General features: G+C 46.0%; 1 long non-coding RNA gene across 2 annotated transcripts; it reads left to right on the plus strand.

The window, feature by feature from the left end:
- The first annotated feature begins 2,216 nt into the window (after positions 1–2,216).
- LOC120409076 lies at positions 2,217–23,878 on the plus strand. Of its 2 annotated transcripts, XR_005601101.1 has the most exons (4): positions 2,217–2,558; positions 6,974–7,142; positions 19,299–19,455; positions 23,652–23,878. It is a non-coding gene; the product is annotated as an uncharacterized LOC120409076 (long non-coding RNA). The 2 variants fall into 2 exon arrangements; XR_005601100.1 differs by lacking the exon at positions 23,652–23,878 and having other exon boundaries at positions 19,299–19,698.
- Positions 23,879–25,560: the final 1,682 nt, after the last annotated feature.

A 25,560-nucleotide genomic window follows, 5' to 3' on the forward strand; every position in this document is an offset into this window, starting at 1 on the left:
TATGCAATTAAGCAAAGTTAGTAATGTTCTTGCATCTAATTATTATGATTATAGTCAGGACCAGAACAATAATTCAGGTCATTATTAAATAGTATCCTTGTGACAGCACAGAGAACTGGAGAGGAATGGTGGTGATTGGGCTTAATTTGTATGCTGCATTTTCATTGGCTGGCATAAGTCAGTGATGTGAGAGGACTGTACATGTGTCATGTACTTGATTATTTCTATACACATGTAATTAAATGCCCCTACATGAGTTGTTGTCTACAGGAACATGGGAACTCTGGATCTAAAAGCATGATCATCTACTTCTTGAGCTAAAAGACTCCTCTCCACTACCTCAAAGGCTGTAGCAGAGTCATAATCTTCTGTGTGGTCCAGCCATTAACTGGGGACAAACAGCCACACTGTGTAAGTGTGGGTTACACACAATCAGACAGAGCAATTGGAGTGGCTGATTCTCAGAGGTTGACTGGGGATCTATGAATCTAGGGTCAAACATTCCCTGGCTGCCCATGGATCACAGTGCCCTAAAAAACCTTAACTTATCTGATCTCATTGCCTGCCAGAGCTTAGGACCTGCACAAGGTGTTCTGCTGTCTGCCTACCTTGCTACTTATGTAGGTGCAAACACTTCAATGCTAAACTATGGAAATACCCAGATCAAAACTACTTTAAGCTGTGGTTAAAGCTGACATTATGTGAAGGAAGGCATAGCCTGTACAACAAGCAACAGACAAAAACAAAACAAGGAAAAAGAAAAAGGTTTTGAAATATTAAAAGGAAAAAGAAAAGGAAGAATATAAACTCTAAAGCAGTCATTCCAAAATAGGAGAGCATACATGGCTGGGATGGAGATCACGGTCTATAACCATTCCCTCAAAAAAGTATTTACAAATATTCAAATACACTGAAAAACACGGTGAATTTTTAAAAATATTTTCTAATATTTTCCATTGCTGAGAAATTATTTTTCAAAGGTTTTTTTTTAAATGCCTGCAATTATTGGTGTCTGAAGCTAGTGTTTACCAATCCTTAAAGGACCAAGTTAATCTACACACACCTAATTTATATTTTCCATAGTTATTTCTATCCATAACTGTACAGTGTAATAGTTTTGGGGGAGTAGAAGGAAACTGCAGAGTTAAGATTGAAATTTCATGTTTAATTCTGCCCCCTTGTGCCTATGTCTTAAATATAGTATTTCCCTATGGCCAGAAGCCTGTGCAGGCAGCTGCTCCATATCCCTGTAATGAGCTCTCCAGTCCCATCCAGAAAGGGAGGCCAGCATCACAGAACCACATGTCACAATCGTGATACTAGACGCGATAAATCGACCCCTGCTTGATCAGTCGCTTTGGAGGTAAGTGTAGACATGCCCTTAGTCATGCCAAAATTCAGAATGGGAGAGTGAGAGGAGGCTTGTAGTTTATATATATAGGAATCATTAAGTACATACCTCTGGTTGGGTGTGTGTGTGTGTGTGTGTGTATTACATACAGATATATCACTATTGGAATTTCTGTGAAATTGTTCTGTTCCATTTCTCCAGTGGGCTTTGATTTTCCATGGCTGCCCCAGATCTTTGCCTCATGGTTTTGTGAGGACAAAGTTGGAAGCTGCCCCAATTTAGTCATCTTTCAGCGGGGAAAGAAGAAGTGTATAGTCTGGTTCTGAGAAGCAGAGTTAGCAATACAGCAGCTGATGCAGTCAACTCCACAAAATATCCCACTGCAATCCTTCAATACCAAACACCATTAGACCCATGTATCCTCTGCTTTCTACCCCAATCCCTCACAGCTAAATTACTAGAGAAGCTCAAAGTTCCCACTCTTTCTCCTTGCAAACTTCCTGAGATCCTCAAAGTTTCTATTCAACTGGGTAAGATGGAACATTGCTTTGTTTAATATACCTAATCCCTTTTTATCAGAACTTCATCATTTTCAATCTGTACTCAAGTTCCACCAACCAACCAAACAAAAAAATCCAACTCCTTTAATAAGGGAGCTATTTTTTAAGTAAGACAATTTACACTGGATCTTGCAACAAACCGAAAGAAAGAAGGAAAGAAAGAAGGAAAGAAGGAAAGAACTTTATAACCTCCCAATTTCTTTCTATTAAATACACCACAAGACAGGAAATACTTCCCACCACTGACTTCACAATGTTGGGCTTTGTGCTGATAGAATGACATCATGGTGCAGACCTAAGACAGGAAGGTGCCTTGCCTCAAAGTATAGTATCTCCTTATATCGGTTTAAATTACTTGCCAAGTAATACAACTGATGATAGCATACAAAATGCAGTGCCAGTCTCCAGTCCTGGTTTGACAATTGAGACATAGTGAGTTTTACAAAGCAAACGAAGTTTGAATAAAATCAGTTCAGAAATGTTAAGGTACTGAAGAAGGCCCTCTGGATGTGTGCCATATTTTACTTTAAGGCTGTCTGTATAGAAGTTTGAGTGCCTTTACTCCGTCCAGCAACTAGTCAATCCAATTGCAGCAAGTAGTCACAGTGGCCATGCAAGGAGGAGAGAGAGAGGATGTGCCATCATGGGTAAGTGACTGGAGACATTGTGACACTAAACACATAGAGCCTGGTCCAAGGCCCACAGAAGTTAATGGGAATATTTCTATTGACTTCCACAAACTTTGGATCAGGCCCATTGTTAGCAGTGTGGCTGGAATAGATCAAGTAGTGAAGTGGAAAGGAAGGGACTTGACAGTAAGTTGGGCTAGGAGCACTTAAAACAAGCTGTGACCGGAGTCCCGGGGAGCCAGCTGAGGTCACTCAATTAGGGTGATCTGCAAAGAATGGGGCAGACAATCCCCAAACATGGAGGATATTCCAATACTTAGATTTACCAAGCCAGCACAAAAAAGCTTCTATAATACCTCACTGGTTACCCAGAAGCCAACAACACAGTTCCCTTAAAGCAACCCATCGTTAGGCCTCCAACCAGACACCCAAGTCAAATATGATGAGGATGAGGAAAGGATGAGGATGAGGATGAGGAAAATCTGATTCATCATATAAAATAGTTCTACCAATTCCAAAGGATCGGACACATTACCTCCCAGGTTAATGAATATTCCAGATCTTACCCAAATACACTCTTACTGCCAATTCTTATTAACTAAACTAAAATTTATTAAAAAGAAAAGAGAGAGAGAGGGTATTGGTTAAAAGATACATACAGACATGAGTTCAATCTATGGAGGTTCAGATTCATAGCACAGATGGTGAGCATTGTAGTTGCAAAGAGTTCTTTCAGAAGTAGTTCATAGGTTATAGTCCCTATATTTAGGGTAATTCCAGGTTGGGATTCTGGAGATCTCAACCTGTCAACTCAAGCTTCTCCCACATGAAGCATTAAGCAGATCTGAGATAAAAAGGATTGGGACCCAAAGCATCTTTATAGAGTTTCAGGCCTTCTTGTGACAACTCTGAGTCCTTTGGTGAACAATAGGCAATTATGGGGACTTTTGAAGTATATCAATTTCCTAAGCATCGCAGGTAATTATCAATACCGATTAACATAAGGCAATTTCCCATTTTTCATCATTCTCAGGTGATTTGCTATACATGTCAAAGAGAGATGAATACAACTATATCTTATGTTTACAGTTCATCTAAATGTTAATATGTCCTTTTGATCTCTGAATTAACAGAATACAGCATAGACAGGGACTGCTTGATTACATTGTTAACCTTTTACAATATATATGTAAATACACAAAAACACAAACATTATCTATCAAAATGTCTTTAAGAGTTGAATTTGGGTCAATTATCCTGCAGGATGCTTAACCCTTTCTGGTCATGCATCACACAAGCTATTAGAGAAATCTGGGAACCAGGAGCTGAGAAACCTTTGACAAAAATGTGGGTAAGAGATAATATAGCTACCATAGCAGAGGATACTATGGGGAAAATTGCTACTAAATCATGAAGAGAAGTTAACATTGGGATACCTCAGACATTAGAATGGAGACAGGTGATATTCATCATATTTATACATGACCTGGAAGAAGAAGGTAAACAGTGACGTGGAAATATTAGCTAACAGAATTTCTTTTAGGATAGTAAAGACAAGGAACGTTTTTGAGAAACACAAAAATAGGGTCAGAGACAAATTCTCCATGACCAAGCCCGAGAAATGATGTTGCTCTGTTTGGTGTATTATGGGGTTTGACACATTTCGCAGAAGCAGCTAGCACTAGCCATTGTGGAAGACTGGACATTACATTAGATGGAACATTAGTCTGCACCTGAACAACTATCTCTGTATCAATAGTTAGCTAACTGAGACTCCCACAACGGTAAGAAAAGAACATCTAACAATTTTCTGATAGAACCAGATATTTCATCTTTTGTTGTCTCAGCCATTGCACTGCACAAACGGTGTCCTGTCTACAGCCGAGTGCACAATTCGTAATGGATAATTTATTTGGCTAATTTAGCCTGTTTTCTTCCTCTTAGTGAATTGTTCACATGCAGATAATGAAATTATCCACTTTCTCTGTTACTCACATTGTGGTGTGAATTTTTGAGCTGATAATTCTTGGTCTGAAAATCATTCAAATTGTAGATTACAAATTTTTGCAATATGCAATCTGTGCTGTGTTGGATACTTATGTAAGTCCACGTGGTATTGGTCTCTTCTCTGATTTGGCTTACTAGTGTCACTTATTAGCACCGATTTAAGTCATATTTTTTAAAATACAATTTTTGCATAAATATTGGAAATTTGAGCTGAAAAAGTATGCTTTTTGCAGGTATTAATTTTAGTTGAGTTTCAATTTTTTCAGAGTAAATACAGCTGAATCAAATGTCTTTTTGGAATTTGAAGACTTTTTTTGCAAATTGGTGAAGAGACCATTCTCCCACATCTAGTTGTGATACTCTGATGAATAAAATGCTCTCCACCCAGTAATTAAAGATAAATATATCTTTGTTTTCAGCTGTGAATTTTTTTCTACTAGTATGGTGCAGAAGGCTTATGCTCTTCATGCCCCTTATGCCACACACTGGAGATGCACAGAATGTCACGGTCTGACCAGCTATGCAGAGGTCTCCATACTTCCTGCATGGTACAGAACGGGGCTTCACTTCAGATCCAAATAAACTGGCACAAAGTGCGAGCAAAAGGGGAGGATCTGCACACATCCAGTTATCTTGACGCGCTGCATAAGTGGCACAGAGTGTCCCCAACCATGTTTCCAGTCTATGGGTTGGAGTAGCAGCAGTCAAGAACCTCAGTTGCAGCTCCCGACCTCCTGCTGATGTTTGAATTTCATCCCTCACTCCCCCCGGGAGAGTCCATTTAACAGCCTGATGACACTGGCTTTGTATGGAAGGGGTGGATTCCCCCTCCCCCAATACATACAGCCATGGTGCCACTTGAAATGAAAAACACAAATATTTTCTTAATGGTGCTATATGTCCTCATCTTTCAAAGACATGGAGAGAGGCCAGGAACTCTGTTCAAAATACCAGCAAACCATTCAATCCATCAGAACAAAATTAGATATTATAATATGTGAGAAGGTACAAAGAAAACTTGACTATTAGGTTGATCAGGGGAGCAAAAAGTATGGCAATGAAGATAACGTAAAACCCTTCATCCCTATAATCTGAAGGATGAGAAAGGATTAAGAAGGGCATATTAATTGAAATACACCTGATTTTAATAGTAAGGATATTGCTGAGTAGATAATCAAGCATAAATTGTAGGACAGTGGGTAAAATGGAAAGGAGTAATTTCACACCTGACAATTGAATTACTTTTCCCCTGAAGAATAATGACTGAAATGTTACCTACCAAGAAATGTTGTTGAAGTGGGAAACTTAGGGTTCTCTTGTGTCCTTCAAGAAACAATTAGTGCTATTTTAAGGCAAACAATATTAAAAGCAATGAGACTCAATGAGCTGAACAACCTTCCTTCCTTCCGACATTCCCGATGTTCTTCATAATGTATCCTTTCTTTAAACATTACACCCCTCAATTAGCTCATAATTGCAGTCCATGCCATATGAATTATGCATTATTTGATACAAATTCAGGTTCTCTGGCACAGAGCAAATCTGAGACAGTTCCAGAACGTGGAGTAATTACAAAAGTAATCCCCCAAGACCCACTGAGAAAATGAATGTTATCTAGTTTAAAGACACCAATTGGTTAGCATGGCACCCCTGTGCTAGGCTCCCCACTAGGCTGCCAAGGAAGCATGTGAGTTTGTTGCAGTGGGAATTAAGGTCTACATCCTTAAGTGGTGTAAATCAGCAGAGTTCAGTTGGGGTCAGTGGAGTTACACCAGTTTACACTAGCTGAGGATCTGGGCTTAATTAATCTGTACTGACTCAAATTTTATCCTTGATAGAGGTGCTTGATTGAAACTCTTTTTATTGAATGAAAAGAGGACTTGAGAATGTTATTGATAAAAACAAAACAAGCCCCACAAAACACTATGGCTTGATTTATTTAAATACTAAAATGTCAGGAAGAGGAGGAGACTGTAGCTCATTAGTACATTAAAATATATAGCAGGTGTGAACTACCTGGACAAAGGAAGCTGATTCTCACTTTTTGGTGTCTGTGTAGATTTAGATAACAGTACTTGAGAGAGAAAATAAATGTAACACATTAGAAGGGAGCCTAACTTGTAAAAGTGATTTCTAACTAAGTGTGAGCCATTTCAGAATAATTTGGTTCCCTCAACACCTGGCAAGCAATAGATATCTGGTAAGAGACAAAGCCATCATACCTTTTTTTTTTTTAAATCTCCATGGCACGGACAGAAGTAAAACTGTCTGATTTAGGTGCTTGTTTCTATGCTGGACATATTTTTGATCCCCAAACACCCATAAATACTTAAATAGAATTTGTACAATGCAGTCATATTTATATCTTCCAGGTGAAAAAAAGTCACATTGTAATTCTTGCCATTTTTTTTCCTTGTGGAGATCAGTGGGAATTCTGGCTGCATGAAGACTGAGAAAAAATTTATGTAAAGACTTCAAGATCAGGATCCATACACATTTCTTTGCTGAGCTGGTATTTTCAGTCTGATGGAGAGCAAAGTAATGGTTGCACTGTGTTATCCCACCTCCCTGGCTCCCAAAGCATGAAGAGGAACGGTAAGATCTATGCCCAGGGAAATATCAATAGAAAATGCATTTAATGAGTTGGAGTGGAATGAACTGGATAATAAGTCATTTTGATTGGAAGGAGCCTTCTTTGTGGGCTATCTAGACACTTCCTACACCCTGTTACAAAACTGAATTAATTACTAGAGCTGTGAAGAATGTTTACAATGGAACTAAAACCATAGGAGAGTCACCTGGTTTTGGGTTTCATCATGAACTTGAGACCCGTCCTCAGTTCACCAGGATGTTTACTATGGCTTGCAAACCTTCTGAGGGAACCTGGGCTCAGTATCAAGGAGATTTGGGCCAATTACAGTTTTGCATCAAAACAAATTAAACTCTGATCTTGACTGACTTTAAATCTTTGGAGTTTATTTGCAGCTCAGTATCAAAGGGTACAAAATCCTTGTGAAATGAAACTGAAGACAGTGTTTTCAAGTAAGCCTGAAATCCTAAACTACCAAGTCTCACATAAGGATCCCTAAGTGTCTGTATATGAAAAGGAAGCCTAGTTTTGCTATCTCCAAAGATGTTTATTCCATAGCTTGTTTAAATGACCCTTAGCCCAACAACCAATCAAACAAGCAGCAAAGAAAACATATTCATTTCTATTCAAAATAGGAAATTAAATAGCACAAATTCTTTAGCTTTCCCGAATTCTTATATCAACCTATTCTAATTCAGGATTGTTTATATAACTTCATTTGCCAGGAAAATTTGTATCTGAAAATGAAGTTGCATAACCTTTAAACTATTACAGATCTCTGGCAGATCAAACACATTCAATTCTCTAATGATAGAGCTATCTCCTTAATCTCCTTGAGTAAAAATTCTCAATTGTAACAGAGAAGTGTTTTAACTGCTGTAATTACAAGAGACCATGAGCTCTGAAGTGATCATGCTAATTCAACAAATTAGATGGTATTTTTCAAGTCTTTTCTACCTATTTATAGTGCGCCGGCTACCCGAGGGTGGCATCCTAGACTTTGAAAGGTCAGTAAGATCCCATGTTCACAGTCTACCAATCTATCTTGATCCCCGTCAGCATAGTATCTGAGCACCTCACAGTCTTTAATGTTTTTATCCTCACAATACCCCTGTGAGGCACAGAAGTTCTATTATCCTTAATTTACAGAGGATTAGAAGCACAGAATGATTAGGTGTCTTTCCCAAAGTCACACAAGAAATCTGTGGAGAAGGGAGGAATTGTATCCAGGTCTCCCAAGCTAGCACCCTAACCATTGGATTGTGTTAACATAGAGTAAGTCAAATTCTATACCCATACAACCCCATTATATCCTTTAGTTTTCTCAGTACTAGGTGTAACAGAAACAGAATCTGACCCATTCTAAACATGGAGTTTTCTACTGGAACAGAGATTTGAAATTACTGACAGTTGAAAAGTGAAAACTAAAGGATATTACCACCAACTACAAAATAAATATTAGTTGTTTATCACTCACTTCCCCCTTTATTTCTGATATCTAGAGTGGTGTTTCCTCACCAGGACTGCCTTCAAGATGGCGTCACCAGGTTTTCAAACATTCCTTCATATTAGGTTCACTTTGTTCCCTCTACTGTTGCTGCCGTTCATCTGCTCTTTTAGCTTTTCAAGCATCCAGCAAAGAGAAGCATGTTAGGGTATGTCTACACTACAAGAGTAGTTCGATTCAACTTAAGTTGAATTTGTGGAATCGACCTTACAAAGTCGAATTTGTGTGTCCACACTAAGGACACTAATTCGACTTTGTGAGTCCACACTAACAGGGAAAGCGTCGACTTTGGAAGAGGTGCACTGTGGGCAGCTATCCCACAGTTCCCGCAGTCCCCGCTGCCCATTGGAATGCTGAGTAGAGCCCCCAATGCCTGCTGGGGGAAAAAATGTGTCGAGGGTGCTTTTGGGTAACTGTCATCATTGAATCGTCACTCCCGCTGGCGGGAAATCAGTTCGCGCACTTTTCCTGTTAGTGACAGCGCGGACGCCACAGCACTCCACTGCGATCATGGAGCCCGCTGCGATCATCACTGCACTTATGGCCGTTGTCAACTCCTCGCACCTTATTGTACACCTCTTCAACAGTCAGATGCTGAGAAATCGGTCGAGGAGGCTCCAGCAGCGCGGTGAGGACATGAAGTCACAGAGTGGCACAGACCTCTCAGAAAGCACGGTACGCCGTGCCGTGGAGATCATGGTGGCAATGGGTCATGTTCATGCTATGGAACGGCTATTCTGGGCCCGGGAAACAAGCACGGACTGGTGGGACCGCATAGTGCTGCAGGTCTGGGATGAATCACAGTGGCTGCGAAACTTCCGCATGCGTAAGGGCACTTTCCTTGAACTGTGTGACTTGCTGTCCCCTGCCCTGAAGCGCAAGGACACCAGGGTGCGAGCAGCCCTGAGTGTGCAGAAGCGAGTGGCCATAGCCCTCTGGAAACTTGCCACGCCAGACAGCTACCGGTCAGTAGCAAACCACTTTGGCATGGGCAAATCTACCGTGGGGCTTGCTGTGATGCAAGTAGCCCACTCAATCATTGAGCTCCTGCTCTCAAAGTTAGTGGCCCTGGGAAACGTCCAGGTCGTCATAGATGGCTTCGCCGCGATGGGATTCCCAAACTGCGGTGGGGCTATAGATGGGACTCACATCCCAGTCCTGGGACCGGCCCACCAGGCCAGCCAGTATATTAACAGAAAGAGCTACTTTTCAATGGTGCTGCAAGCACTGGTGGACCATAGGGGACGCTTTACCAACATCAACGTCGGGTGGCCGGGCAAGGTTCATGACGTGCGTGTGTTCAGGAACTCTGGTCTGTTTAGATGCCTGCAGGAAGGTAGTTTCTTCCCGGACCACAAAATAACTGTTGGGGATGTACAGATGCCTACAGTGATCCTCGGGGACCAAGCCTACCCGCTAATGCCCTGGCTCATGAAGCCCTATACAGGCGCCTTGGACAGTGACAAGGAACTCTTCAACTACCGGCTGAGCAAGTGCAGAATGGTGGTGGAGTGTGCTTTCGGACGTCTCAAGGGGAGATGGAGGAGCTTACTGACTTGCTCGGATCTCAGCGAAACCCCACTGTTATTGCAGCTTGCTGTGTGCTCCACAATCTCTGTGAGAGCAAGGGGAGACCTTTATGGCGGGATGGGAGGTTGAGGCAAATCGCCTGGCTGCTGATTACGCTCAGCCAGACACCCGTGCAATTAGAAGAGCCCAGCGGGAAGCGCTGTGCATCCGAGAGGCTTTGAAAGATAGATTCCTCAGGTTGTAGGGTAACCTGTGACTGTTCAGTTTCTTTACAGAGAAGCTGAACCTGCCCCTGTTTCAGTTACTGTTGACTTTCTTTTGCAGTTACATACCTTGTTCACCACGTATCCCCCCTTCCAACACACATTTAAAAATAAAGCTAATGGAATATTGTTAATTAACAACGTTTTCTTTACTAATGAATTCACGTTAAAGGGTTGAAACAGGGATGCAGACTGCGGTGGGTAGGGTGTGCAGTGATGTACAGACCGCTTCTACACTCAAGGAATGACAGGCTCCTGCTCCTAGAGCGGTCTGCAGTGCCGGACTGGTTGTTTCAACGGAGCCTGCCATCCCTCCTTTTCAGGACTCTGTGTGCGGGGGCTATGTGGCCTTGTGGCAGGGGAGGACTGGGGGGAGGACGGTTACAGGTGGGTGTACAGGAAGGGGTGAGGGGTGCAGGCTCTGGGCTGGGGGTGGGGGTGTAGGAAGGGGTGAGGGGTGTGTGGGAAGGGGGAGGAGGTGTAGGGGGATGAGGGCTCTGGCTGGGGCTGAGGGTTTGGGGCATTGGAGAGGCTCAGGGCTATGGTGGAAGGGCAGGGCAGCCTGCCTTTCCATTTGTGGATGGCAGGCGCTAGGACCCTGGGGCAGCAGACAGCATTTCTGCTGGGAGCCGCTCTACTGTCAGGCAGGGATGCAGCGCGGCGGGGCGGGGGGAGACCCGTGGGGGCCAGGGCCCGATCCAGGCAGGGCCGGGGGAGAGACCCAGCTCCAAATATAGCTGGAGCAGGGCACCTGCCGCCTATGCACAGAACATGAAAAACACCTCACAGACTGACCAGGGTGAATAGTGACTGCACTATGTGTGTGACCTGCTGTAGATCCTGCCCCCGTGTCTGTACCCTGGTAATGGTGACTGTCCTATTCAATTACCAAACCCCTCCCCCCCTTCACACAAAGTCTTCTGTAAAGAAAAATGACGGAAACAGTAATGAACAGCAAACTATTTTTAATAATCAACTACACAGTTAGTGGATGAAACTGGGATTTGGCCTTGGGTGACCCAGAAAGGGAAGGACTTCTCAAAATTTAGCGAATGAGAGCTTTTTGGTACTTGAGCACTCGCTGGGGTGGAATGACAGTGTTCACGGCCCTTGGCGCACCTCCTTCTTGTTATTTTGGGTGAGGGGAGTATTGGACTTTGTGGCGGGGGAGGGCGGTTGCAGATACAGTGCAGGGGGGCTCTGTCCTCCTGCCTGCGGTCCTGCAGAACATCCACAAGGCGCCTGAGCGTGTCCGTTTGCTCCCTCATTAGCCCAAGCAGCGTTTGAGTCACCTGCTGGTCCTCCAGACGCCATCTGTCCTCCCGTTTGCTGTGTGAGCGCTGCTGCTGAGAGAGGTTCTCCCTCCACTGGCTCTGCTGGGCCGCCTCGGCTCGAGAGCAGCCCATAAGTTCTGCGAACATCTCGTCCCGTGTCTTTTTCTTGCACCGCCTAATCTGCGCCAGCCTCTGTGAGGGGCATAGTGGAGCTGCTTAAAAGTGAATGTATACCACTGTCCTCTTGATGCAGGCAATCCTGAAAGCATAAACTCTGCCCCTGTTCCACCCCCTCGCGTCTGTTCCATGGGAAAGATCCCTGTATGCTGCCACTCTGCAGCCTCCACCACGTGGTTGTAAAGTGATGCTTATTGTTATGCGAAGGAACAGTGAAGCACTCCCAATACTAATAGTAAAGAAATTACTCTAATTAAATGCAGGAGTCTCCGAGCGAGATCACCCTGAGGAGGGTCACTGAAGGAGATAGAGAGTGCATGCTGCGTGAAAGCGAGCACAAACCAGGGGCCTATGCTGCCATGCTCGTTGAGGCAATGGTCCCGGAGTACCAGATGAAAGCCTGGCGCGGAAAAGTGTGCTACTTCGGAGCACCCAGTAAGGCAGCTCTCCCCAGGAACCTCATGCAGAGGCTTTTCGATTACCTCCAGGAGAGCTTCTCGGAGATCTCCCAAGAGGATATCTGTTCTATCCCCATATATATTGACCTTCTTTTCAACTAGTAACTATTCCTGCTCCATTAAAATAAATGTTAACATGTTTAAAGCACTTACAGACTGATCCTTCCCCTGATTCAGGGTCTGGGGTAACGGCTGGGGAGGGTTGGTAGGGGATCTCAGTGAGGGTGATGAAGAGATCCTGGCTGTCTGGAAAATCAGTGTTGTAAGCGCTGTCGACTGCCCCCCCCTCCTCATCTCCTTCCTCATCTTCCCCATCTGCGAACATCGCCGAGGAACTGGCCGTCGACACTATCCCATCCTCAGAGTCCACGGACACTGGTGGGGCAGTGGTGGCAGACCCACCGAGAATGGCATGCAGTGCCTCGTAGAAGCGGCATGTCTGGGGCTGGGCTCCGGAGCGTCCGTTTGCCGCTTTGATTTTTTGGTAGCCTTGTCTCAGCTCCTTGACTTTCATGCGGCACTGCATTGTATCCCGGCTGTATCCTCTGAGTGCCATGGCTTTGGAGACCTTCTCGTAGGTCTTTGCATTCCGTTTGTTGGAGCGCAGCTCCGAAAGCACAGACTCATCGCCCCACACAGCAATGAGATCCAAGACTTCCCGGTCAGTCCATGCTGGGGCCCTCTTTCTACTCTGAGGGTATGTCTACACTACAAGAGTAGTTCGATTCAACTTAATTCAAATTTGTGGATTCGACCTTACGAAGTCGAATTTGTGTATCCACACTAAGGACACTAATTCGACTTTGTGAATCCACACTAACGGGGCCAGCGTTGACTTTGGAAGCGGTGCACTGTGGGAAGCTATCCCACAGTTCCCGCACTCCCCACTGCCCATTTGAATTCTGGGATTTCCCCCCAATGCATGCTGGGGGGAAAAACTGTGTTGAGGGTGGTCTTGGGTAACTGTCAGAATTCAACAGTCCCTCCCGCCGGCAGGAAATCAGTTGGCGCACTTTTTCTGGTCAGTGACAGCGCGGACGCCACAGCACTGCAGTGCAACCATGGAGCCCGCTGCGATCATCGCTGCACTTATGGCCGTTGTCAACTCCTCACACCTTATCGTCCACTTCTTCCACAGTCAGATGCTGAGAAATCGGGCGAGGAGGCTCTGGCAGCGCGGTGAGGACATGAAGTCAGAGAGTGGCTCAGACCTCTCACAAAGCACGGTACGCTGCGCCGTGGAGATCATGGTGGCAATGGGTCATGTTCATGCTATGGGACGGTGATTCTGGGCCCGGGAAACAAGCACGGACTGGTGGGACCGCATAGTGCTGCAGGTCTGGGATGAATCACAGTGGCTGCGAAACTTCAGGATGCGTAAGGGCACTTTCCTTGAACTGTGTGCCTTGCTGTCCCCTGCCCTGAAGCGCCAGGACACCAGGATGCGAGCAGCCCTGAGTGTGCAGAAGCGAGTGGCCATAGCCCTGTGGAAACTTGCAACGCCAGACAGCTACCGGTCAGTAGCGAACCACTTTGGCGTGGGCAAATCTACCGTGGGGGTAGCTGTGATGCAAGTGGCCAACGCAATCGTGGAGCTCCTGCTCTCAAAGGTAGTGACCCTGGGAAACGTCCAGGTTGTCATAGATGGCTTCGCCGCGATGGGATTCCCAATCTGCGGTGGGGCTATAGACGGGACTCACATCCCAATCCTGGGACCGGCCCACCAGGCCAGTCAGTATATTAGCAGAAAGAGCTACTTTTCAATGGTGCTGCAAGCACTGGTGGACCACAGGGGACGCTTTACCAACATCAACGTCGGGTGGCCGGGCAAGGTTCATGACGCGCGTGTTCAGGAACTCTGGTCTGTTTAGACGCCTGCAGGAAGGTAGTTTCTTCCCGGACTACAAAATAAATGTTGGGGATGTGCAGATGCCTACAGTGATCCTCGGGGACCCAGCCTACCCGCTAATGCCCTGGCTCATGAAGCCCTATACTGGCGCCTTGGACACTGACAAGGAGCTCTTCAACTACCGGCTGAGCAAGTGCAGAATGGTGGTGGAGTGTGCTTTCGGACGTCTCAAGGGGAGACGGAGGAGCTTACTGACTCGCTCGGATCTCAGCGAAACCAATATCCCCATTGCTATTGCAGCTTGCTGTGTGCTCCACAATCTCTGTGAGACCAAGGGGGAGACCTTTATGGCGGGATGGGAGGTTGAGGCAAATCGTCTGGCTGCTGATTATGCTCAGCCAGACACCCATGCAATTAGAAGAGCCCAGCGGGAAGCGGTGTGCATCCGGGACGCTTTGAAAGCTAGGTTCCTCAGCGAGCAGGGTAACCTGTGACAGTTCTGTTTCTTTACAGAGAAGCTGAACCTGCCCGTTTCACTTACTGTTGACTTTTTTCTATGCTTACATACCCCGTTCACCACCTTTCCCCCCTTCCAACACCCGTGTAAAAATAAAGGTAATGGAGCATTTTTAATTAACAACCTTGTCTTTACTAATGACTTCGCGTTAAAGGGTTGAAACAGGGACACAGACTGTGGTGGGTAGGGTGTGCAGTGATGTAGAGACTGCTTCTAGACTCCAGGAATGATAGGCTACTGCTCCTACAGCGATCTCTTGGGGGAGGACGGTTACAGGTGGGTGTGCAGGAAGGGGTGAGGGGTGCAGGGTTTGGAACGGAGTTTGGGTGCGGGCTCTGGGCTGGGGGTGGGGGCGTAGTAAGGGGTGAGGGGTGTGTGGGATGGGGGAGGAGGTGTAGGGGGATGAGGGCTCTGGCTGGGGCTGAGGGTTTGGGGCACTGTAGAGGCTCAGGGCTGTGGTGGAAGGGCAGGGTAAGGGCAGCCTGCCTTGCCATTTGTGGATGGCAGGCGCTAGGACCCTGGGGCAGCAGACAGAGACCCACCTCCAAATATACCTTGAGCAGGGCACCTGCCGCCAATGAACAGAACATTAAAAACACCTCACAGACTGACCAGGGTGAATAGTGACTGCACTCTGTGTGTGACCTGCTGTTGATCCTGCCCCCATGTCTGTAACCTGATAATGGTGAATGTCCTACGCAATTACAACCCCCCCCCCCCTTCACACAAAGTCTTCTGCAAAGAAACATGGCGGAAACAGTAATTAACAGCAAACTACTTTTAATACTCAACAACACAATTGGGGGATGAAACTGGGATTTGGGCTTGGGTGAGCCAGAAAGGTAGGGACTTTTAAAAAATTATGGACTGAGAGCTTTTGGGTAATTGAGCTCTCTGCTGGGGTGCAGTGACAGTTTTCCCGGCCCCTCGTGCCCCTCCTTCTGATTATTTTGGGTGAGGGGGGCATTGGACTTTGTGGCGGGGGAGGGCGGTTGCAGATACAGTGCAGGGGGGCTCTGTCCTCCTGCCTGTGGTCCTGCAGAACATCCACAAGGCGCCTGAGCGTGTCCATTTGCTCCCTCATTAGTCCAAGCAGCGTTTGAGTTGCCTGCTGGTCCTCTTGACACCATCTGTCCTCCCGTTCGCTGTGTGAGCGCTGCTGCTGAGTGAGGTTCTCCCTCCACTGGTTCTGCTGGTCCGCCTCGGCTCAGGAGCAGCCCATAAGTTCAGCAAACATCTTGTCCCGTGTCCTTTTCTTGCGCCGCCTAATCTGCGCCAGCCTCTGTGAGGGGCATAGTGGAGCAGGTCGGGATACAGTTGCAGCTGTGTGATGGGAAAAAGGGAGTGAATTCCTTACAAAGATACATGTTTGCGAACAAGGAACATAGTCTAATCAGTGTCTGTTAACAAGATCATGCACAGCACCTATCTCATGCGAACTCACTCAGGGAAAGTTTGATTTTTCTGAATTCGCTTTCATTGCTTGGGGTATCGCACTGCAGATCAGAGAAGCAGGGCAGGACAGCAGAATCCGTGGAGCAGCCAGGCATGGTAAGCCAAAGACTTTTGGCTGCTTAAAAGTCAATGTATAGCTCTGTCCTCTTGCTGCAGGCAATCCTGAAAGCATAAACTCTGCCCCTGTTCCACCCCCTCGCGGCTCTTCCCTGGGAAAGATCCCTGTATGCTGCCACTCTGCAGCCTCCACCACGTGGCTGTAAAGTGACGCTTCTTGTTGTACAAAGGAACAGTGAAGCACTACCAGTACTAATAGTACACAAATCACTCTACTTAAATGCAGGAGTCTGCGCGCGAGATCACCCTGAGGAGGGTCAGTGAGGCAGACAGAGAGCGCATGCTGCATGAAAGCCAGCACAAACCAGGGGCCTTTGCTGCCATGCTCGTGAAGGCAATGGTCCCGGAGTACCAGATGAGAGCCTGGCGCGGAAAAGTGTGCTACCACGGAGCACCCAATAAGCCAGCTCTCCCCAGGAACCTCCTGCGGAGGCTTTTCGATTACCTTCAGGACAGCTTCCTGGAGATCTCTGAAGAAGATGCCTGTTCCGTTCCCCTATATATAGACCTTCTTTTCGCCTAGCTTATATTCCTGTTTTGTTAAAAAAAAAATGTTAACATGTTTTAATCACTTACTGACTGATCCTTCTCCTGATTCAGGGTCCATGGTAACGGCTGGGGAGGGTTGGTAGGGGATCTCAGTGAGGGTGATGAAGAGATCCTGGCTGTCGGGGAAATCAGCGCTGTAAGCGCTGTCGCCTGCCTCGTCCTCCTCAAACCCTTCCTCATCTTCCCCGTCCGCGAACATCGCCGAGGAACTGCCCGTCGACACTATCCCATCGTCAGAGGCCACGGACACTGGTGGGGCGGTTGTGGCAGACCCACCGAGAATGGCATGCAGTACCTCGTAGAAGCGGCATGTCTGGGGCTGGGCTCTGGAGCGTCTGTTTGCCGCTTTGATTTTTTGGTAGCCTTGTCTCAGGTCTTTGACTTTCACGCGGCACTGCATTGCATCCCGGCTGTATCCTCTGAGTGCCATGGCTTTGGAGACCTTCTCGTAGGTCTTTGCATTCCGTTTGTTGGAGCGCAGCTCTGAAAGCACAGACTCATCACCCCACACGGCAATCAGATCCAAGACTTCCCGGTCAGTCCATGCTGGGGCCCTCTTTGTAGTCTGAGATTGTCTGGACTCCTCTGCTGGAGAGCTCTGCATCGTTGCCAGTGCTGCTGAACTCGCCCCGATGTCCAACCAGGAAATGAGATTCAAACTGGCCAGACAGGAAAAGGAATTCAAATTTTCCCAGGGCATTTCCTGTGTGGCTGGTCAGAGCATCCGAGCTTGGACTGCTGTCCAGAGTGTCAACAGAGTGGTGCAGTGTGGGATAGCTCCCGGAGCTACTAAGGTCGATTTCCGTCCACATCTAGCCTAATTCGACATAGCCATATCAAATTTAGCGCTACTCCCCTCGTCGGGGAGGAGTACAGAAGTCGAACTAAAGAGCCCTCTATGTTGAATTGAATGGCTTCCGGTGTGGATGGGTGCACGGTTAATTCGAATTAACGCTGCTAAATTCAAATTAAAGTCCTAGTGTGGACCAGGCCTGAGATTCCCTGGACTCCTCTGCTGGAGAGCTCTGCATCGTTGCCAGTGCTGCTGAGCTCGCCACGACGTCCACACAGGAAATGAGATTCAAACTGGCCAGACAGGAAAAGGAATTCAAATTTTCCCGGGGTATTTCCTGTGTGGCTGGTCAGAGCATCCAAGCTCGGACTGCTGTCCAGAGCGTCAACAGAGTGGTGCATTGTGGGATAGCTCCCGGAGCTACTAAGGTCGATTTGCATCCACACCTAGCCTAATTCGACATAGCCATGTCGAATTTAGCGCTATTTCCCTCGTCAGGGAGGAGTACAGAAGTCGAACTAAAGAGCCCTCTAGGTCGAATTAAATAGCTTCGTGGTGTGGACGGGTGCACGGTTAATTCGAATTAACGCTGCTAAATTCAAATTAAAGTCCTAGTGTAGACCAGGCCTTTGTCTCCACCGAAGACAAAGATTAACTTTGTTAACCAACCAGCAGAGGGAGCTGGTAAAGCAAAAGGCCAAGAAGGCTTCCACCTGAAAGCTTAAGGCAAAGTTGATCTCTGGTGTAACTCCACTTTGGTCCTCTCTTTCTGGGTACTTTAATCACAGTATCTGAGTGTCACAGGTTCATTAATGTGTTATCCTTAAAATACCCCATTTGATGTCAGAAAGTATTATTAGCCCCAATTCTATGGATGAGGAACTGAGACACAGAGGGTGAAATCTTGGCCCGCACTGCAGTTGATTGTGAAGTGTTTTGCCTTTGACTTTAATGGGGCCAAGATTTCACCCAGAGAGATTACATGAGTTGTCCAAAGTCATGCGGGAAATCTGTGTCAGAGCAAGGCATTAAACCCAGGTCTCCTTAGTCCTTGATCCAGAGACTTAGCAAAAGCACATACCTCCTTTCTGGATCAGAGGCTCCAGCAGCTCTAATACTGTTGATTCCTGGGTTCTCCTCAAGGCATTGCCTTGCAGGGTGATCCCAAAATAATTTATCTGAACCAAAATTACTTGTATATGGTTTTGAAAATATTCCAAGACAGCATGAGGAAATCTGACTATCTCCTAAAACTTGGAAATAAAGTTGCATTACCAATAATAAGAAATCCACAAGCAATTATGTATCTGTCTAAATATTTGTCAGTAAAGCTTTTCATTCCCTCCCTACCCCCCACCCCCCAAAGCCTGCTACATCCAAAATAGTCACACCAGGAAGCACAGCGATTTCTTTTTGATTGCCAGCCATCCAATCCCGTTTTTTTAGAAGCCACCAACAAAACTATGACCCTTTCCACACACACATAATACAGCCAGTCACTCATGCATTAACAGCCATAAACCCCCAAAGGTCGTTTCCATGACAACCCCAGGGTCCTTAATGACCCTGACAGTTCAATGATTTTGTTTTGTTTGAGAGTGAAGGAATAATAAGTCTTCTCCCTCCCCACCCCCTCGGCTGCACTGATATGCTGTTCATTATCTGATTCTAGGATCAGCCCTGGAGACAGAGTGGCAGCCAGCCCTGAAAGACAAGAGCCTCACTGCAGACAAAGAACAGTAAAGGAACTGAGCGTGCTCAGCATACTGCAGCAGCAGCAGCCTCATTAATTCCATCACCAGCCCAATGAGTTTAAGCAAGCGCCAGGGGTATTACAATAGTTTGTAGCAATATGTTGCATAAGTGAGCCCCAAATCACTGTGCAGTTATTTAGAAAGTACATCTTGCATACCACTAACAGGAGTGCTTTTATTAATGATGTATACCAGAAACACAATAAGACATCGCAGCTACTCCGTAGCAAGACCTATAATTTTAATGATGTGATGAATAAGGCAATTAATGTACTTCAATTTATTCCCCATATGTATCATATTTAATGTCAGAAAACTAAAGAGATCTCCAAGAGAAAGAAGTATAATAATACATTGTTAAAACAGAGGAGGCTATTCCTCTGCTGTTGAATGCATGTTGCCTGTTCTGCTCCAGAACTGAACTTCCTATTCTTTAATTTGAAACCAGTTTCAGGCATCTGTAGACTGCCACTTGTGCTGTTAAACAGAGCGCATGTATTGAATGGTCTAAAAACTGGCTCATTGTTGACCCTATACAGTTCTTTATTAAACTCCAGGAAAATCTGCCTCCCTTGTTTACATGAAAGTGTATAAATTCACTGGATCACATTCCACCATTATCCCATCACTGTTGACCTTAGTGCAGTTATTGGCATGACATGTGGTGGCCCGGAAGCTTGGCTAAGGCTGAGATGCACAGTGTGCCTCTTTGAAGAGCGTGGGTCCAAAGTCTCTTGTATCTGCCCCAGGCCTGAACAAAGCTGTACTTTGGGCTGCTCCCCTGACATAAATTGCAGAGCAACTTTCAAAACTCTAACGTAAATTGGCTGCCAATGGCCCCACGGGTGCTCTTACAGCGGTGGGGGCAGTGGTGAGCTGGAGCCAGTTCCCACAGGTTCCCAAGAACCGGTTGCTAAAATTAGACCTCCATGGAGAACCGGTTGTTAAAGGGCCAGGGGGTGGGCAAAGAACTCCGGTCCATGGGCCGGACCATCCTGTTGCTCCCAGGATTCCCAGCTGGGGAGGCTGAGGCTCCCCCAGCCCTTCCCCCGCTTCCCCCCAGCTGCAGCGCGGCCAGCCGCCGGCATCAGCTGGGCAGCTCAGCTGAGCTCCGGAGTTGCTTTGAGCTGCCAGCAAGGTAAAGGGGGAGGGGGCTGCAAGCTCTAGGGCTGCTGGGGGGGCAAGTGGGGCAATTTGCCCCAGGCCCTGCAGGGGCCTCCGGCCCCACAAGTATGTCTCCACCTGCCCTGGCCCCTCCCCCGCTCTCCTCCCTTAAATCAGAACTTTTTATAGGGAACCGGTTGTTAAAATTTTGGCAGCTCATCACTGGATGGGGGTATTGAGTGTTAGTGTGCCGAGCCTTAGCCACACCCCGTTTGCTGGGAGGCAGATTGTAGGAGCCAATACCACTGGAGGATCCTTCTACAGTGGGATGTTCACCGCTTGGCAACTACACTAATATTAGAGCTGCTTTGTGCCAGTGCTATGATACAAAGTGACCACAGCATGACCCAGGGTCTGGACCATTATTACTGTATGCACATGCTACTCCTGTCTGAACTGTATGGGCCTGATCCAAAGTCCAGTCAAGTCAATGAGAGTCTTCCCATTGATTTCAATAGGCTTTGGATCTGGCCCTAGATGATCTATCCATCCCATAACAATAATGCTTATTACTTAAGTCCCAAGCCTATGAGTTACTGAGCATGTGCAATTCTGAACAACTTCAGTGGGGAAGCTGAGCATGCTCGACAGCTCAGGGGCCACTCAGAATCTGATAGCATTGGACCCAAAGGGCAAATATCTTTGAGGGTTGGCCCCTGTAAGGTGCTCAGCATTCTGAATTGTTCCTAAGGCACTTGAATAGTCCCAGTGAAGCCATTTTTTTGAAGTCAAAGGGACTACGTGTGTTTACAACTAAGCATGTGCTGTCTAGAGGCCAGAGTGCTCAGCACCTGGCAGGATGGAAGAAGGCAAGGTCAGAATGAAATAACAGAGGGGAAATTAAGGTGAATTTATTTGTCCAACGCTACAGAAGAAGCCAGAGTTGGTATTAAAACACAGGAGCTTCTGGCTGCCAGTCCTATGTTCAGGCCAATAGACCCCTTTGCACTATCCTAGCATTCTTTTTCCATGTATGTTACACACTCAAATAAAGTGATTCGCTTTTTAAGCCTGCCTGTGCTGTGTGTATTCATCCTCCCTACAGCCTAATGCAAGGTCACTGGAAAGTAGCACAGCAGCTTCCAAGCCTCCTGTGGGAAGGGAAAGAGATTTAAAAAAAAAAAAAAAAAAAAGAGAGTTGAATGTCTTGCTTCTGCTGCTAATCAGCCTCAGCAGCATGCCTTGGTTGTGTACTACAAAGGAAATCCAAATGATCAATTACAAACATTTTCTTTAGACTAGCCCCTATGCTCCCAAATATCACATTTCTTCCTGTCCTCCATCCTTGTCTGTCTTCATGTTGGGCAGCAGTTCCTTTCCCACAGTGCCCTGCCCCCACCCCTTCAAACAAATTCTCTGCTTCTCTGTCTTTCACCATCTCATATGTTCTGTGGAAGGAGCTAAGAGTTTGTGATTCATCCTCTCTCCATTGTCCCCTGTGTAGCTTGATAAAGTAACTTGTAATATATGTCCGATAGCAATTAGAGATGAACAGATGTAGAGGGCTGCTCCCCCCTTCCAAGTGTGCACGTAACGCACATTAATGTTAATGGGAATTATGTACATTATGTGCATCGAGGGGCAGGAGTGGTCCCTAAAAGTGCTTAAAGTTGGGAAAACCCAGCTGGTGATCTTGATCATTTGGTGTGTTCATGCACAGGAAACAGCCCTCTGATTTCATCCAGTTTATGAGCCTAGGACATGCTTAATCAGAGTCAAGTCAGGAAGAGAATTAAGGTTGACATTTTCAGTACTAACCTAAGGTAGTTAGGGGAGGGAGTTGGGCATCTAATTCCTTTAGGAACCTTAGACAATCCTAGCCTAAGAACATTACTGTTTATTTCTGTCCCTACAAAATATGAAAAAGTCAACTATGAAATTGTAAAGTTAACACTTTGGAGAGTTACTTTGATTATCATTTGTAATAAAGTAACATCCCAAATGAGGTAAACACTATACAAACACATAGAGACAGTCTCTGCCCCAAAGCGTTTACAATCTAACCAGACAAAAGAAGTGCTATGATGCCCATTTTACAGACTGCAATCTGAGGCACAGACCTAGATGAAGTGTCTTACTTAACTTCACACAGACAGCCATTATCAGAGCCAGGAATAGTCTTCAGGTTCCTGCGGTCTAATCCAGGACCTCGATCACAAGACCATCCTCCACCTTCACAGTTTACCCTGGTGCTCTCCTTTCAAGTTCTTTGGTACCTATGAAACAACAACTTACAACTGGGCTGTTTGAAGGCACCCGGTCTTATCCTCTCCCACATTTTTATTTCGTTCTGGTCACATGACACATACCAGTTCAAACTCTGGCTCCATCCAGGGACAAAAAATATCACATTGGGTCAGATTCTGTGGTGCATATTGAGTGCTACCCTACACCCCAAGTCATAGGCACTTGAAGGGACATATTTCTTGCCACTTCCACTAACTACAATGTCTGTTGAAAATTGGAAGGGAAAGTAAAACAGGTTTTAACTGTGGGACAACATGAGGCGCAACAGCATCTGAAAACTTACAATTCAGATGTTTCCTCTGGGGATGTTAATGAGGAGGAAAAAAACCCAACATCTACAGTTTCTTCTTCCCATGATTTATCTCCTCTTTCAACTCTGCTATTATCATTATTAAAGTGTAATTTATTTTAAAAGGAAAACACTGCAGTTGATTTTTTTTCACATGTGCAGTACCATATGAAATTGGGCTGTTCCATGGGATGGTTGCAACAGAGCACAGGGAGTCAGGAGTGATGGAGTCTATTCCCAGTTATGCTAATGACTCATTGCATGAACCTAGGCAAGTCCTGACATTTCTGTAAGCATCTGTGAAAGGGGTATAATATCCCCTTCCACTAGGTGATGTGAAGCTTACTTCATGTTTGTAAAATATTTTAAGATTCCTGGATAAATAGTGCTCTAAAGTGCCAAGTATCCTTAGCTATACACAGCTTATTTTTTCAACTAATATAGCCTATCCCTTTCCTTGTATATTCCAGACTTAAGATGAGGCATCAGTAGGTGACATAAAGAAAAATGAGATTACAAACTATACCCGTACTTGTTTCTAACATTATTTATCCTGGCTGTGATTTCCCAGGTAATCAGCGCATAGAGACTGAAAAAAGAAAGACAGAACAACTATGCCTTTTCCATTTCAGTGTGAAGAGGAAGACAATAACAGCAAAGGTTCAGATACAACAGACCCCAAAAGCTATCTTTTTATTACCTGGATTGCTCAAATATAATCTATGGCAATTCACCCAGGCCTCCTGAGGCCGAATTGGAAGATACTACTGTTATTCCTCTCAGTACTAGCTGTTTGTGCTACTAGGGGCACAATTTGATGTCAAGACATAGGCTTCCACTTCCAGGAGGATAAGTATCTAGAGCTGGAATGAAATAAACAGAGCATCAGTAAATTTGGGTTCTGATGCTCTGGTTCTTTAGACTGGGATAATCATGAGATTTGGATATCCAATTTATTTCCCTCTGACTGTCAGGATCCCAGGTATGGTGGCATAGCTTGAGGCCAGGGTCTGGGTTGGAGGGGACTCAAGAACATGGGCCTAGGTCAGTCTAGAGGGTCAAGGTGAGAAGCTGTGACCTGTACCAGTGTCTCATTGTAGGAGTCAAGGGTCAATGAACCGCACCAAGTGAGCCAGCTGAAGTAGGGTTAGTGGAACAGAAACAGGGCAAGATGTCAGGAGCAGAGCAGGGGACCAGGAACTGAGGTCAGGTATCAGGAGCAGGGCAAGATGGCAGGAGTGTGCAGCAGGGTCTGTTTTAAGCAGCAAGAAAGGGATCCACCTAGTTTCATGGACAACCTCCAGCTCTTTTCCCTAGGCCTTAAATAGCATCTGTGGGCCAATGAGGGAATGTGGTAGGCTCTGCCAGTCAGGACCTCCATGGGCAGGACATCCAGTGGTGCTTGAACCCACAGGGCTCATAGTAGGGACCTACCAGATTCACAGCCATGAGAAATGCATCATGGACCATGACATCTGGTCTTTCCCCCCTGATATCTGGTCTTTTGTGTGCTTTTACTGTATACTATACATATTTCAAGGGGGAGACCAGCATTTCTCAAATTGGGGGTCCTGGCCCAAAAGGCAGGGGGGGTTGCAGTATTGACACCCTTACTTCTTCGCTGCCTTCAGAGCCAGGTGGTCAGAAAGTGGCGGCTGTTGGCCGGGCGCCCAGCTCTGAAGGTGGCACCCAGCCTGCAGCAGCACAGAAGTAAGGGTGGCAATACCATACCATAACATCCTTACTTCTGTGATGCTGCTGGCAGCAGCTTTGCCTTCAGACCTGGCCTCCCAGCCAGTAACCACTGCTCTCCAGCTGCCCAGTGCTGAAGGAAGTGCTGCCGCTAGCAGCAGCGCAGAAGTAAAGGTAGCAGTACTGCAATCCCCCTACAATAACCTTGTGACCTCCACACAACTCCTTTTTGGGTCAGGACCCCTACAATTAAAACACTGTGAAATTTCAGATTTAAATAGCTGAAATCATGAAATTTATTATTTTAAAAATCTTATGACTGTGAAATTGACCAAAATGGACCGTGAATTTGGTAAGGCCCTACTCATAGGTTGCTGTTCCCTGCTTCACCAGAGCTGTCAGGCGGGGGTGTGGACATGGCTGCTGCCCAGCAGCCTATAAACTGAGGTTCCTGACCTATGCTTCCTTGCACCAACCAACATAAAACAAGTTGTTTTCTGTAGGTTTTTCAGCCAATTCAATGACAGATGAGTATTATCCTTTATTCATATTGCAGCTGATTGCTGGGCTGGTTTCCTGACACAATTATAAGAGCCTAAGGGTTGCTCTAAATTGTCTAATAGGCCAACCAGGTTGTGACAGCTGTTGGGGACTGCAGGGGCAAAGGGCAGCTCTGGCCACTCCCCACTTCTGGCTCTGTCTTACAGCAACCACAAGGAGAGGCATGCTGTAGGAGCTGCTACACAGACTTTATGCCAGAATTGGGGTAATTCCCCTGTGAGCAACTA

This window comes from Mauremys reevesii, linkage group 7 (genome assembly GCF_016161935.1).
Source record: "Mauremys reevesii isolate NIE-2019 linkage group 7, ASM1616193v1, whole genome shotgun sequence".
Lineage (NCBI taxonomy): Eukaryota > Metazoa > Chordata > Testudines > Geoemydidae > Mauremys > Mauremys reevesii.